The 16,651-nt window shown below is 46.4% G+C and overlaps 1 pseudogene; it reads left to right on the top strand.

Moving 5' to 3' along the window:
* The first annotated feature begins 380 nt into the window (after nt 1-380).
* Nucleotides 381-16,651, top strand: part of LOC139245843 (trimeric intracellular cation channel type A-like) — a 28,976-nt pseudogene continuing 12,705 nt past the window's right edge.

Here is a 16,651-nt window from a genome sequence, read left to right as displayed (position 1 = left end):
GCTTAATCCCGGGTAATTCTGATGACATCTAGACCTTGAGGGCAGGGCAGGGCACCTCCAAGAGCCTAATGCTGACAGTTTGTGGGGACAGTTTCGCTTTGTTAAGCCTTGCCTCTCACTGGGCTGTGCCTGGATGACTGCTTCCTCTCCTGCCTTTTAGGGCTATGTGTGTTGTGTGTGTGTGTGTGTGTGCTGTTTATTCTGTGTAGGCTGCAGTTACAAGTCTCTGGCTTTGATCAGACTTTGGCAGTGCAATTGTGTGTTGTGTTGGTGACGTCAGGGGGTTATTTGTTATAGTTCAAGGGGCTGGGTTAGGGGCAGTTACCCTGTCAACCGCAGCTGGGAAAAGGCAAACAGACAGATATAGAGAGACAGAGAGAGGGAAAAAGACAGACAAAGAGACCAGGAACCGGAGACAAGATTCAGAGCCACCTGGCCAAAGCACCCATCAGAAGCTGCAGACGCCGAATTCCCTCAGCATGGATATCCTGGCGGTGCTGAACCTGAGCGAAGTCGCTCTTTATTTTTCTAATATGTCCATGTTCCCGCTGTTTGACTTGGCTTATTACATCGTGTCCATTCTCTACCTGAAATACGAACCAGGTCTGTGCATTTCACTCTTTTTGCTGTATTGGGGGGGATTGTTTTTTTTTGGGGGGGGAGGCGGGGACAAGGATCACATCCTTATTTCGATGTTCGCAGCCGGTGTGACCAGATGTGTGTGCAGAATTTGCTTAATTCAATTCTGCTTAGCAATGCAAGCGGGCGTTTTGACCTGAATTCTGGGCAGGGCCAGTTTCTGACAGCGACACACCTTAACGTGCGATTCTGTACCTATATATTTAGACGAATGAAACTTGCTCATCAGAACGGCAGCAGATTGTAAGGAAGAAGAGGAGTAACCCCAGAAATAGAGGGCAGCCAGACTCTGCGTTGATGCAGTGAGTGCAGTACCGCAGTCTGTGCCCCTGTACATCCCCGAATCAGATTTATCTCCATGCAACTATTTACAGCGAGGAATGTTACTTTCCTGTTCATCTCAGTGATCGCTGGGATGCGAGTTAAATCACTTTTTTTACTTCCCTCTCCTATTGTTTAACTCCTCCCCTTAAACTACCAGCGGACAGGATATTTATGACACATTTGGAGGGATGAGAACCTCCAGAAATCTCCTTATGTGTCAGAAGAGGAGAGAATAAATAGAAATGTCCAAGAATAACTGCAGCTGTCTGGTTTGTGCCTGTTAATCCCCAGAGTTGGCGCAATGAGGGCACACTGCTGCTCTTAATATAGATGCAGGAAGCTTGACTTTCACATCTACTTCAGCACCAGACTATTCCCAATCAGAAGGGGACTAAAAAGGAAAATAAAAACCGCATTAACCACAAAAGAACTGCCGGAATCTGAAAGGAAAAAATACATCTTCATGCTCTGTGAATATTCCTGGTCAGCGGTTGAATTTTTAAACCCCCTAAAACTGCTGTGGGGCAGGGTATTAAAACAGAGAACGATTGACTTGGAACATCTGCTGATTGAAGAGTAATACTATCAATATTTAAGGCATCAAAAGATCTGATCCAGGCAGTTACACAGGGATCGTGCCCTCTAATGCTGACCCTGCCTGTGTCACTCCCCGTCTGAGATGGCAGACGGGCAATCTGCTCCAGACAGGACAAGTGCCAATAGAGGGCGCATGTGTGCACACATACACACAGACATAAACACCCCCATTTTTCTTCATTGTGTCCACAAGTGTTAGCACATTGTGCAGAGGAATGCAGATCTGAGACTGCGGGTCCATTTCCTTACATTGTAAAGCAGTAGTAGTATTAGGCAGTCCCTCGTATTCAGGTTGACCCACTTCCACACCAAAAAGGGATGTGTTCACAGGTGTTTCAATGAAGGACCTGACATTCTAGGTCCCGAAATACATATTGATGAGTGGAAGATGCCTGTGCGTGGATTATTTTAATGTCAGGTGACTGTTGCACACCAGTCACCACACGGGCTTGACTGAGCTAGGTCTTGATCCAGTTGCAAGGGTTAACCAAGATTGGAGAGCAAGCTCTGCTGCACGGACTTAGTATGCACACATGTTTCTACTATCCATATGATCGCAGTGTGGGCTGGCCCATGCTGCCCCTGGGCCCTCACCTCTCCTGGGCCCCGATCACGACGCTCCTGGGCCCCGATCTCTCACCGCTCCTCTGTCCCGATCAAAAATGGAGCAGTCAGTAACAGAACATTGATTGCAAAGTACTGTCATACAACTGGCCACCTCCAAAAATCAGCACTGTTCAAGCCCTGCCCTCCTTTTTCAACACAAAAATAAATTATTTTCTTCTTTCTTTGTTTACCAACAATTCTTTTATCCTCTACATCCGTATCTACCTGTAACTAGTGACAGTGACGAGTCCTGCCATTGTTGCTCTATAACTGCCTGGTAGATGGTTGGGCGTGCATAAGCCATGTCTGCTTTTCCCTTTCCCTATCTTCCCCTTCACGCAAGATTCCATTAATATCTGATCGAGGTGTAAAACTCCCCGGCTGCCAACACCCAGTGGGCAGCATTAACCAACTGGCATCACCTTACACCCTCTAATGCAAATCACTACCTATGCCCGCAAACTCACGCCACCTACTCTTCCCTCTGTAACCCAACCCATAGGCCTACTGCCTCTCACATGCTCCTTCTTGCAGATCTAACTCCAAGCCTCAGCACTTGCATTTTTTTAATGCATTCCTCCATATCTCACAGGAACCTCAACCTCCAGTCATCCAGAGGGCAGAAGAACATACAGCTATATTGAATCTATAAAGTCTCTTCAAATATTGTGCAATGTTGGTCTTACAATCCATTCTTGTCCCACTCCTCTTGATTTCTTCTCTGTCATTGTGTGGTTTTAAAAATGTGGTTGAGAGTGAGAACTTACACATTGTAGGACTTTCCTTCTTGTTTATCTGTTCCAGGTAGTGATTTCTGAAATAAAGTATTTAGTTGGCTGCCACGCTTTGTAGCCTCACCAATCTTCTTAACTTCTGTCAACACGTTTGCATATCTTAATCTTCGTACATTGTCCTTGGCATTCAAAAATTAGCTACTGTTGTCTTCCTAACCAGTGGAGGCTGTGATTATCAAATGGCACCTGTCCTCCCACAACCCAAGTAACGCTCACTCAAACCTCCTTTCCACCTAGATCAGCATTACATCAGGAAATGGATTCCAATGATAATATCTCTTGGTGTAGCTCACAATCCAGGTCAAGTTCCAGCCATGTTCGGTGCATAAAGTCTACAGTGTGAACCGTGAGTCTGTATTAGCTTTCTTAATTATAATGTCCAACACTGTCAAACAAACAGTTGAAATAAACTAATATAGCTGTGGGGTCAGCACTGAATTCCAACTAGAGCATGTCATTTCAGCCCCAGCCTCCACTGATATTTATACAGCTGCTGTGTACAAATGAGATTCACTGGCACTCAGACCCAAACGTAAATCTGAAAAAGAGCACCATCTCTAAACACCAAGTAATGAGTCAATGTTTTCAAATTCTCCAAACCTAGTGTTTGAAATGATTGTAATGATTGCCCTTTTAATGGTGTGAGTTTTGCATCAGGTGAAACATGTTATTTTGGGAGGGAAGGGAGTGTTTGGAAAAATGAAAAAATTGCCCTCTAAATTTGTCTTCTGGTTGATCAATATATAAAGCAGTCACAGAGGTCTCCGCATTTCATGGAGGGCATGATAGTGGCTGAAAGTGGGTGGGAAGATACAGTTGGGTGGGGTTGGGCAGAGTAACATAATGATCTAATATCAGGCTATAGCAAATGTTTTTGCTAAATTGATGAGGTCACAACATTTAATTATTACTAAGCTAATGAAGGCTGCAGCTGCTTGGGCGGCACACCACACTAATGCCGGGCCTAGTCAACGTGGAAATTTTGAGGATGAATTGTGTTTTTAAATAGGAAAGGAGTTGAATTTACATTACACCTTTCACTTCCTTAGAACACGGCAAACGCAACAGCCAACTTGCACACAGTAAGATCCCACAAACAGCAATCCCACCAATGAGATAAATAAGCAATCAATCTGCTTTGGTGATGTTGGTTGAAAAGAAAGTAAGACTTGCATTTCTATAGCGCCTTTCACGACCACTGGACGTCCCAAAGCGTTTTAGTCAATTAAGTATTTTTGAAGTGTAGTCACTGTGGTAATGCAAGGATAAATATTGACCAGGATATTTATCTTCAAATCAGATCACAGACTCTTCTATAGGGCAGACGAGGCCTTGGTTTAAGATGTGATTTGAAAGACGGCAACTCTGATAGTGCAGCGCTCCCTCAGTGCTGCACTAGAGCGTCAGTCTGGATTATGTGCTCAGATCACTGAAGTTGGGCTTGAACCCATGACCTTTTGACTCCGAGGCAAGAGTGCTACCACTGAGCTGAGGTTGAACTTCATATTTAAGTACTACTTAAAGGAAAAGTTTATGGTACTGAGTTGCCCCTAATTCTAAAGGTTATAAACAAAATCACCTGTACATTTATTGATGTCTCTCAATTGTTTCTTGAAGGGTTTTATACTTCAAATCTATATTGGTCTTAAAATTCATTCAAAAGTTACAGGGAACCTGGGAGTCAGTCTTTCTGTCGAAGTTGCACTCTTGAAAACATTGTAAATGGAGTGTTGCCCACCTGTAGAAGTAACAGGTTCCTGAGTGCTGAACTGGAAGACAGAGGAAGTAAAGGGTTATGGGGAGAGGGCAGGGAAGTGGAGCTGAGTCCATGGTCAGATCAGCCATGATCTTATTGAATGACGGAGCAGGATCGAGCGGCCAAATGGCCTACTCCTACTCCAATGTCATGTTCCTATGTTCAAGCAGATAAAATGGCCTACTCCTGCTCATATTTCTTACGTTCTTATGTTAACTTTTCCATTACCATTTGTACCTTTATTCTCCGTCTTCTGTTCGTCTCCCCTGATCATCAGTAGAAAGTGACACAATAACCAGGGCAGCCCCTTAGACCAGCGGTTCATGAGACTATTTTCAAAACAGATGAGGCTTAAGTTGGATGACATCAATCCGCCTGCAACAGGCAGCCAGCTGGGCAAACATGTGGAGCGGTTCCTGACAGGAAAATAATGACATACTCTGTCTCATTTGCTATAATCTGGTCAGTCATCAAATGGTGCATAAAGTACTGGGGGAATTGGACATGAGATATGTGTTGGAACAGGTAGGAGCGAAAACAAACTAGGGCAGGGTTGCAGAGAAAGGCCAGAGGTGGAGGAGAATAAAGTATCAAACACTATGCCGAGGCCAAGGGAGATGAGGTGGGATATTTCAGTGTGGTTGCAGTAACAAAGGATATTCATGCAGATTGAGTGACACAGACTGAGATACGCCGACTGAGGGACACAGACTGAATACACAGACTGAGGGACACAGACTGAGATACACAGACTGGGACACACGCAGATTGAGGGTCACAGACTGAGATACGCAGACTGAGGGATACAGACTGAGATACACAGACTGGGGGACACAGACTGAGATACACAGACTGAGAGACACATAATTAGATACACAGACTGAGATACACAGACTGAGGGACACAGGCTGAGAGACACAGACTGGGACACACAGACTGGGACACACAGACTGAGATACACAGACTGAGATACACAGACTGAAATACACAGACTGAGGGACACAGACTGAGATACACAGACTGAGATAAACAGACTGAGGGACACAGACTGAGAAACACAGACTGGGACACATGCAGATTGAGGGACACAGACTGAGATACACAGACTGAGGGACACAGCCTGAATACACAGACTGAGATACACAGACTGAGATACACAGACTGGGACACATGCAGATTGAGGGACACAGACTGAGATACGCAGACTGAGGGACAGAGACTGAATACACAGACTGAGGGACACAGACTGAGATACACAGACTGGGACACACGCAGATTGAGGATCACAGACTGAGATACGCAGACTGAGGGATACAGACTGAGATACACAGACTGAGAGACACATAATTAGATACACAGACTGAGGGACACAGACTGAGGTACACAGACTGGGACACACAGACTGAGATACACAGACTGAGATACACAGAATGAGGGGCATAGACTGAGGGACATAGACTGAGGGACACAGACTGAGATACACAGACTGAGGGACACAGACTGAGCGACACAGACTGAGCGACACAGACTGAGATAAACAGACTGAGAGACACAAAGAGACACAGACTGAGCGACACAAACTGAGCGACACAGACTGAGATACACAGACTGAGATAAACAGATTGGGATACACAGACTGAGATACACAGACTGAGCGACACAGACTGAACGACACAGACTGAGCGGCACAGACTGAGATACACAGACTGGGATACACAGACTGAGAGACACAGACTGAGAGACACAGACTGAGATACACAGACTGAGATAAACAGACTGGGATACACAGACTGAGAGACACAGACTGAGAGACAGAGACTGAGGGACACAGACTGAGAGACACAGACTGAGAGACACAGACTGGGATACACAGACTGGGATACACAGACTGAGAGACACAGACTGAGATACACAGACTGAGCGACACAGACTGAGCGGCACAGACTGAGATACACAGACTGGGATACACAGACTGAGAGACACAGACTGAGATACACAGACTGAGATAAAAAGACTGGGATACACAGACTGAGAGACACAGACTGAGAGACACAGACTGAGGGACACAGACTGAGAGACACAGACTGGGATACACAGACTGGGATACACAGACTGAGAGACACAGACTGAGTGACACAGACTGGGACACACAGACTGAGATACGCAGATTGAGATACACAAACTGAGATAAAGAGACTGGGATACACAGACTGAGATACACTAAGGGACACAGGCTGAGATACACAGGCTGAGATACACAGACTGGGACACAGACTGAGATACATAAACTGAGATACACAGACAGGGATACACAGACTGGGATACACATATTGAGAGACACAGACTAGGACACACAGCCTGAGAGACACAGACTGAGACACACAGACTGAGACACAGACTGAGATACACAGATTGGGACACACACTGAGAGACACAGACTGAGGGACACAGACTGAGATACACAGACTAAGGGACACAGACTGAGATACACAGACTGAGATACACAGACTGAGGGACACAGACTGAGGGACACAGACTGAGATACACAGACTGAGGGACACAGACTGAGATACAGAATCTACTGCTAGCTGATGGCGGTTTCAGCGGCGCACACCATTTCCATGTTGCCGGTAGCGCTGATGCTAAGCTCGATCGCTGGGGACATCGCAATCACTGAGATCATGACGTCAGTGAGTGTGCAACACTCACTTGATGCCCAATCTCCCAATTTCGTTTTGGCCATTGCAGTTACCGGTTGGAGAAAGCAATGACAGGTAGCGGTGGCGGCAGCACAGGAGGAGTAGTGCATTAGGAGGCTTCGCTTCACCAAGGAGGTGGTCATAGAACTCTACCACCTCCTGCAACCAGACCTCCAGCCTCAGACCAGGGTGACCACAGCTCTCCGAGTGGCAGTCAAGGGCACTGTGGCCCTCAATTTCTTCGCCAGCAGATCCTTCCAGTCTGCAGCGGGAGACATATCTAAAATCTCGCAGTTCGCCGTCCATTGCTGCATCCGTGAGGTCACCGAGGCTCGTTACACCAGAAGAAGGGACTCCATGGGCTTTCCGATCACCAGAGAAATAGGATAGCGGGCTTCCCTTCCCCATGGTGCAGGGCGTCATCGACTGCACCCAAGTGGCTTTGCGGGCACCGCATAACAATCCTGAGATCTTCCATAACTGCAAAGACTACCACTCATTTAATGTGCAGTTGGTGTGTGACCACACACAGCGAATCCTCAATATCAATGCCTGCTATCCTGGCAGCAGCCATGATGCCTTCATCCTGCTCCAGACTAGTGTGCCAACATTCTTCCAGCCACCATGTCAAGCTCGAGGGTCACTGCTCGGAGAGAAGGGCTACCTGCTCTCCACCTGACTCATGACTCCCCTTCGCAACCCCAACACTTGTGCCCAGCACTCATATAATGAGAGCCATGCTGCCACCAGGAACATCATCGAGCATCATTGGCCTACTGAAGCAACGGTTCCGCTGGCTTGACTGTTCGGGAGGACCCTCCAGTACTCGGCTGAGCAGGTGTCCCATTTTGCCGTGGTCTGCTGCATGCTCCACAACTTGGTCATCATGAGGGCACAACAACAACGGCAATGGAGGAGTGGCAGTGGTGGATGTAAGAATGCTGTCATCCTGAAAGAGGACAGCAGGTTCCTGCTCCACTGACCCACTGCCTCAGTATTTCTAGAAATCTGTTGAAGCACAGATTGCTGACCTGCTGCGCCACTGTGAAAGTCAGAGCATGGATGCAGAGACTGCATGAGGGCAATCTGAGCTTCTGCTGCAGCACGAAGATGTTGGGTCGATTCCGTCTGTGCAATGGAAGCTACGACATCGCTCATCATGCGCGCCATCATGTCTGGTTCGCCACGGTCTCTCTGGGAGTGTACCATCATTTCCAGACTGGAAATCCTGAGCTCCATGCTCTGCACAGAGCCCCGTGCAATGTTGGTGGCGTACTCCTCCACGCGCCTTGACATTGCCGAGCAACTGTCTGGCAGCTTTTTGCCATTGCACCAACCATTTTGGTATGCATGCCCATCTTCCTTCTTCTGAAGGCCTCCCCATTGAGGTCCTCATCTGAATCCTGTGCAGCAGAACTCACAGTGACCCTCGAGCTAAACTTTCCCCCTGGTCTTGATACAGCCCACTCGTGCCCGGTGCCTCACCCTGTGCAGATCCCTCTACTCCACTGGCCTCTAAAGAACTGGTAGTGCCAGTATCTGAGCTGGTGTCTGCGACTGAGAGATGCAGTGATGTGGTGTCTTCTTCCTCCTCCTCCTTTCCCTCTTCGCTCTCTGCAGTGTCCTTGGGGACAGGCTGCCCGGGTGCTTGCTGATTATCTGAAAGCAGAAAGGCACAGTTCAAACTGTCACAGGACGGGAGAGTGGAGAGCACCAGTTCCAACTGTCACAGGACAGAGAGTGGAGAGTATCAGTTCAAACTGTCACAGGAGCATCCAGTCATGCCCCGGTAACTGCCCCCAAAGGAAGTGGAGTGTGGGAAGTTGCACTTCACTTCTATTGAGGGGTGGTAAGGCCAATTCTGCGGCGGGAGCAGGACTTCCACGCTGGGGGCTAAAATTCCCTTCCCCAGAAGGTTACCGCCCCCAAGATGGGAGCCTGTGCGGGGAGGCAGAGGGAAGATGAGGGGAGATGAGGGTGGGGGATGGAGGGGAGAGTGATGGAGGAGGGGGGACATGAGAAACCCAGGGCGGGGGACAGGAGGGGCCACATTGCAGCGGAGGTCTGGGGGGGTGAGGTGTGTTGGAGGGGCGGGCCTGGGGGCTCTGTGCCTCGGTGTGGGGAGTGTTCAGAGTGGGGTGGACGGGTTGACTGCGCAGATGGTGGTTGGTGGATGTGGTGTGGTTGCTGTTGCGGGGGCGTGACTCCGGGGTGGCCGGGGCTGGGGGCTCGACATCCGGGGGTGTTCGGCATTTGGGAATGATTCTGACAGGCCGGGGCGGGTTGGGTGCGGGGGGAGTGTTGGGTGGGTCCGGAGCTGGAGGGTGGCACGCTCTTGGGATGAGGGATGGGCTGTTTGGGGCTGGGATTGGGAGAGACTTCTTCACTCGGGGAGTTGTTGGCCTGTGGGGTTCCCCACTGCAGAGAGTTGTTGATGCCAGTTCATTGGATGTGTTCGGGAGGGAGTTGGATGTGCTCCTTGCGGCTGGGGGGATCGGGGGGGTGTGGAGGGGGTGTGGGGGGGAGGTGCTGGGATGGGTGATCAGCCATGATCTTGTTGAATGGCGGTGCAGGCTCGAAGGGCCGAATGGTCTGCTCCTGCACCTATTTTCTATGTTTCTATGTTTCTATTAATTGGGTTATGGTGAGGGGATGGAGGCGAGGAAGCCAGCTTGAAAGTGATAAAAGGTTGTGGGCTGAGGGGGAAGTGCGATGTGAGAAGAGGAATTAGGAATGAACATACCATTGTTGTCCCTAAGGGGGCATCATCATCATCATCATCATAGGCAGTCCCTCAAAACGAGGATGACTTGCTTCCACGGCAAAAAGGGATGAGTTCACATGTGTTTCAATGAAGGACCTAATATTCCAGATCCCGAACTACATCTTGAAGGGTGGAAGATGCCTGTGCGTGGATTTTTTTAATGTGTGGTGACCGTTGCACACCAGCCACCACACGGGCTTGACAGAGCTAGGTCTTGGTCCAGTGGCAAGGATTAACCATGACGACTGGAGACCAGCTCTGCTGCACGGACCTAGCATGCACAGATATGAATATAGTACTTTGCTAAAAAGCAGTCACATGTAAGGAAATTGGTTTTCAATAATTCATGCTAACTGAAGTCAGCAAATCACATCAATAACACTAGAAATTAGAGTAGTGCTCACTGACCATCAGAAACATAACATTTCTACATAAAACCAGCAAAAAGTATCCCTCAGAGTAATTTTAATAATTAACTGAATTTAATTGCAACACACGTTTTTTGGGAGGAAGGAGACAGAGACCTTTCAATATTGAAGTCATTAAAATATTGTTTGGGATATTTGATTGCAATATCTTCTACACGAGGAAATGTTTTCCATTTTCATAACAAGAAAGACATTCAAATGACTTACACAAGGCGAGGTCAACGTCACTGGTGGCCACGGTGCCGACGACCAGGCAGCCAATGATCTCCAACACTCGACTCTCCAGCTGGCTCAGCGGTTCAATGTCAGCCTGGCTCCCACTGGTCTGCTCCTGTTCCTGGTGATTGTGAGCGACCTTAGCTTGCAAGGGTAAGGGATATTCAGTTATATGAAGAGATTAGAGAAGCTGGGATTGTTTTCCTTAGAGCAGAGAAGGTTAAAGGGAGATCTAATAGAAGTGGGCCTGGTAGAGCGCAGGACCCAGAAGTCAGCTTGGCTTGGCTTCCAGTTGGGTGGGGAATGCTGGAAAAGAGGCCGTAACCCCAGTAGGTGCAGGCCCCGACCCCATGGTGGGGGCTCGCTCCCGGGGGTGGGGTGTGTCTGATCGTGGGGGGAGTGTCCAATCCCTGACCTCGGGAGGGGGTTGGTGGGTATGATCTTGGGGGGTCCGTTTACCGATCCAGGAGAGGGCTAGGGTTTGTATAGGGAGGGCTGGTGGTGGGGGAGCTTGAGGAGCAGGGGGAAGCACTCCTGGCCTGCAAGGATTGGTCCCCGAGGCTGTCCTCGCCTCGCTGCATCTGCTGGGATTCCCAAGGCCTGGGAACCCCAGCCGGCGGCTGGCTACAATTAAAACTGCAAAGCAGGTTAAATCCAAGACTAGCAGCCTCATTATCATATTTAAAGTGCCAACCCGCGTTCTGGGATCAAGTTGGCACCACCCCTCTCCATCCCCGCCCTCCCCCTCACCCCCGCCCCGACTCCGTTAAAACCGGAAGTTGGTGTCAGGATTCAGTTTTTTAACACTTTATCCACCCAACTAATCTCAACCTACCCGTTTTTTGAGGTTAAAATCCCCCCCTGTGATTCTATCACTCAAGGTCACCAATGAGGACTGGAATAATGACTATCTGGAATGAAGAGGCAGATGTTGGACTGAAGAGAGGACATGTGGCCAATTTGTGGATCCGAAACTGAAGTAGGATGCTTGGAACTGACATGAGTGTGAAATGGGGTAGGGGTGGGGAATATATGTGAAAGTGTTGGCACAGTGATTTGGAGACCCAAAGGGCTACGCACAGCACCAGGGAACAGTGAAATACAGCTTCACACTTGTGGTCCCCTTCTGGATTTCCAATCTCAACTGAGACTTTAGGTCCTGAATGGAGGGAATGGGGACAGTCATACCTAGCCATTAGCAATGGATCATCGGGTAGCACTCTTGCCTCTGAGTCATAAGGTTGGTGGTTCAAGTCCCACTCCAGAGACTTGTGCACAAACTCCAGGAGTACTGCACTGTCAGAGATGCCCGTGTTTCGGTTGAGATGTTAAACCAAGGCCCCATCTTCCCTCTCAGGTGGACGTAAAAGATCCCATGTCACTACTTTATCCCAGCCAATAGTTATCCCTCAACCAACATCACTAATAAAAGATGATCCCATTGCTGTTTCTGGCAGCTTGCTGTGTGCAAATTGGCTGCTGCGTTTCTAAAATTACAACAGTGACTATGCTTCAAACTGACTTAATTGGCTGTAAAGTGCTCTGGAATGTCCTAAGGTCATGAAAGACACTATATAAATGCAAGTCTTTCTTTCTTAACTCTCGCACGAGCAATTTCAGGATGGCATTGGAAGAAGCAGGGAACAGATTGCTTGTCCTTTCGGCTGCAAATGGTGTGTGGTGTGATGGAGACCCAGGCAGAAGAAGAAAAAAGGATCTCACCTTTGACAACAAATGTAAAAGGATAAATGGCAAGTACAAATGGCTGATTGGTATGTTTTTTTCCAGGATCAGTGGATGTGTCCTGCCGTAATCCAATTGCTTCATGGTTGTGCGCAATGCTTTACTGCTTTGCCAGTTATATAATGGCTGATGTACTGCTTGGAGAATCGTCCCTCCATTATTTTAACACTTCTCATATCTTGCTGGCAACGGCTGTTTGGTGAGTGGACATAGATTTTATTATTCAGAGAAATCACTTTGTTTAAATATCAGACATTATTATTGCTGTGGCTGTGATAAACTCCTAGTTGGTGGTCAGATGAGTCCTAGTAAGGGTGCTAGGGTATATTTACAGGACAATTCACTACAAAACAAATCATACCTTTTTATTCTTATACAAGACTGTGGTTAGCCCCCAGTTAGAATACTGTGTCTGGGTAGGTGATATTGAGGAAAGGCTACAGACGAGGGTCCCAAGATTAATTCCCTATCTAAAGCATCTTAAGCATCCAGATAGGCTCAAAAGGATGGGTGTCTATACTTTAGAAAAGCATAGATTTAGGGATAATTTGATCGAGGTTTATAAGATTATGACGGGACTAGAATATATTTGTGTAGACTAATTATTTCAACTGAATAGGTTAGGGAGGACTCTGGGTCACTCTTATAAGTTATGGAAGGGCTGAAGTAGGTTAGATGTCAGGAGGTTCTTCTTTTCCCAGAAAATAGTGAACCTGTAGAACAGGTTGCCGGCTCATGCGGTGAACGTGGATTAATTGAATTTCTTCAAGTGAGAGCTGGACCCGTTTCTAGTTTCTGGAGATCACCTGGTACAAGAGGTAGGTACCTTGTAACATTGATCAGGGCCAGGGTAGTCTCCTGGACTAGTTTTGATCACCTGAGGGAATGGAGAACAATTTTCCAAATACTTACGTCCCCTAATTATCTATTTGGTTAGAGTTAAGAAACAATAGAGGTGCCATTATACTACTAGGTGTACTCTATAGGCCACCTACTAGTGGGAAAGATATAGAGGACCAAATTTGCAGGGAAATTACAGAGATGTGCAAGAATTATAGAGTAGTGATAATGGGGGACATCAATTATCCTAATATAGACTGGGATAGTAATAGTGTAAAGGGCAGAGCGGGGGGAAGAATTTCTGAAATGTGTTCAGGAGAACTTTCTTGATCAGTACATTTCTGGCCCAACGAGGAAGGAGGCATTGCTGAAGAATGAGGTGGATCAAGTGGAGCAAGTGTCAGAAGGGGAACATTTAGGGAACAGTGATCATAAAGGAAGCAGTTGAGATATTGAATAGGATCAAAATTGATAAAGAGGAGGTACTCGAAAAGCTGGCTGTACTTAAAGTAGATAAGTTACCAGGACCAGATGGGATGCATCCAAGATTGCTGAGGGAAATATAGGTGGAAATTGTGGAGTACTGGACATAATGTTCCAATCCTCCTTGGATATGGGGGTGGTGACAAAGGACTGGAAAATTGCAAATGTTTCATACACCCTTGTTCAAAAAAGGGTGTAAGGATAAATGCAGCTACTATAGGCCAGTCAGTTTAACTTCGGTAGCGGGGAAGCTTTTAGAAACGATAATCCGGGACAAGTGCAGATTAAATAAGGGAAGTCAGCATGGATTTGTTAAAGGCAAATTGTGTTTAACTAACTTGATTTAATTTTTTGATGAGGTAACAGAGAGGATTGATAAGGGCAATATGGTGATGTGGTGTACATGGACTTTCAAAAGGCATTTGATAAAGTGCCACATAATAGGCTTGCCAGCAAATTTGAAGCCCATGGAATAAAAGAGACAGTGGCAGCATATAAACGAAATTGACTAAGTGACAGGAAACAGTGTAGTGGTGAATGGTTGTTTTTCGGACTGGAGGAACATATACAGTGGTGTTTCCCAGGGGGTGGTCGGTACTAGGACCACTGCTTTTCTTGTTATATATTAATGATTTGGACTTAGGTGTACAGGGCACTATTTCAAAATTTGCAGATGACACAAAATTTGGAAGTATAGTCAACAGTGAGGAGGATAGAGATAGACTTCAAGAGGACATAGACAGGCTGGTGCAATGGGCGGACACATGGCAGATGAAGTTTAACGCAGAAAAGTGTGAAGTGATACATTTTGGTAGGAAGAATGAGGAGAGGTAATATAATAAACTAAAGGGTACAATTATAAAAGGGTTGCAGGAACAGAGAGACCTGGGGGTATATGTGCACAAATTGTTGAAGGTGGTAGGGCAGGTTGAGAAAGCTGTTAAAAAAGCCTACGGGATCCTGGGCTTTATAAATAGAGGTATAGAGTAAAAAAGCAAGGAAGTTATGATGAACTTTTATAAAATACCGGTTCGGCCACAACTGGAGTATTGTGTCCAATTCTGGGCACTGCACCTCAGGAAGGATGTGAATGAAGGCTTTAGAGAGGGTACAGAAAAGATTTACAAGAATGGTTCCAGGGATGAAGGACTTCAGTTATGTGGATAACTGGAGAGGCTGGGGTTGTTCTTCTTAAAGCAGAGACGATTGAGAGGAGATTTGATAGAGGTGTTCAAAATTATGAGGAGTCTAGACAGAGTAGATAGAGAGAAATTGTTCCCATTTGCAGAAGGGTCGAGAACCAGCATAGACAGATTTAAGGTGATTGGCAGAAGATCCAAAGGCGACATGAAGAAAAACTTTTTTATACAGTGAGTGGTTATGATTTGAAATGCACTGCCTGACAGGATGGTGGAGGTAGATTCAATCATGACTTTCAAAAGGGAATTAGATAAGTACCTGAAGGAAAAAATTAGCAGGGCTACGGAGAATGTGCAGGAGATTGGGACGAGCTGAAGTGCTTTTGCAGAGAGCCAGTTCGGGGTCGATGGGCTGAATAGCCTCCCACTGTGCTGTAACGATTCTATGATTCTATAATTGGCCTGGGTTTTTATCTGTTTTTTCGTATCTCCCAGGAGATTATATGATTCAGGATGGTGTATGTATGTATTGTGATGAATAAGGCATCACAACTGTATGGGACAGGCTGTATGGACAAGTAGGTCCTGTCCTATCCGTCATTTTTCATATGTTCAGATGAATTCCAATCACTTTTTGGGATCTTTTGACCATTTTTCCACAGAAAGGATTTGAAAAAGATTGTTGTGTTTTAAAGCATAATATATTCAAATAAGTTATTTTCATAAAGGGCTCTGTGATAATAGGTAATTAAGATGCCAACGAGCTAGCAATTTGTTAGCTTGTCTTGGTAAATGATAAACAACTCACACCCACTGTATTGGAGAGTTGCTAATCTCGGGGGCACGGCAAGTGATAATACACAGAGACAAACAGAGGCAGAAGGAGGATTTTGAAACAGGATATTGCTCTAATGGTCAGGTTTTTAATGATATAGCTGTGAAGCAGTGAGACCCAACAAAAAGTTGAAAAAAGGATGCAATGCTGGGTAGTTAGAAATGAATTTGTTTAAGTCAAGCAAAATGAGCCACTGATATGGCGGATATAAGGGGAAGCTAGATAAATACACAAGGGAGAAAGGAATATGTTGATAGAGTGAGATGAAGTGGGGTGGGAGAAGGCGCGTGTGGAGCATAAACACCGGCATAGATCTGTTGGACTGAATGGCCTGTTTTTGTGCTGCAAAATTCTATGCAATTCTATATAATATGGGAAAGCATAGCGTATTCACAATTTTTCGATTACAATGTTTCGATAAACATGCATAATTACAAGTTATACCAATGGAATTAAAAGAATCTGATCACAACGGTTACCCTGTATGTTCACTCACTGTCAAATAAAGCAGCTTAACAATTTATCAAGCCTTAACTTACCAAGTGTTTCTTCGGTCCACTTTCAGAGAGATGGAAGAAGTGCATGTACAAATGGCACAGATATGTGTTCAGGTCACAAGGGGGTACTATTGTTACACCCCCTCCCCTGGTTAACTATTGTGCAAGTAAATATTGGGCAGTGTGAGTCAATTCCTGTAAAAGTAAGATGTTCAGACCACTCATGGTGTGGCTGATTTCCCCTTCTGAACTCAAGATTCTGTGGCTAATGGTTCTGTTGTCAATGCTACT

Source organism: Pristiophorus japonicus, unplaced genomic scaffold (genome assembly GCF_044704955.1).
Source record: "Pristiophorus japonicus isolate sPriJap1 unplaced genomic scaffold, sPriJap1.hap1 HAP1_SCAFFOLD_242, whole genome shotgun sequence".
Classification (NCBI taxonomy): Eukaryota; Metazoa; Chordata; class Chondrichthyes; family Pristiophoridae; genus Pristiophorus; species Pristiophorus japonicus.
This window is presented reverse-complemented; position numbering and strand designations above follow the sequence as displayed.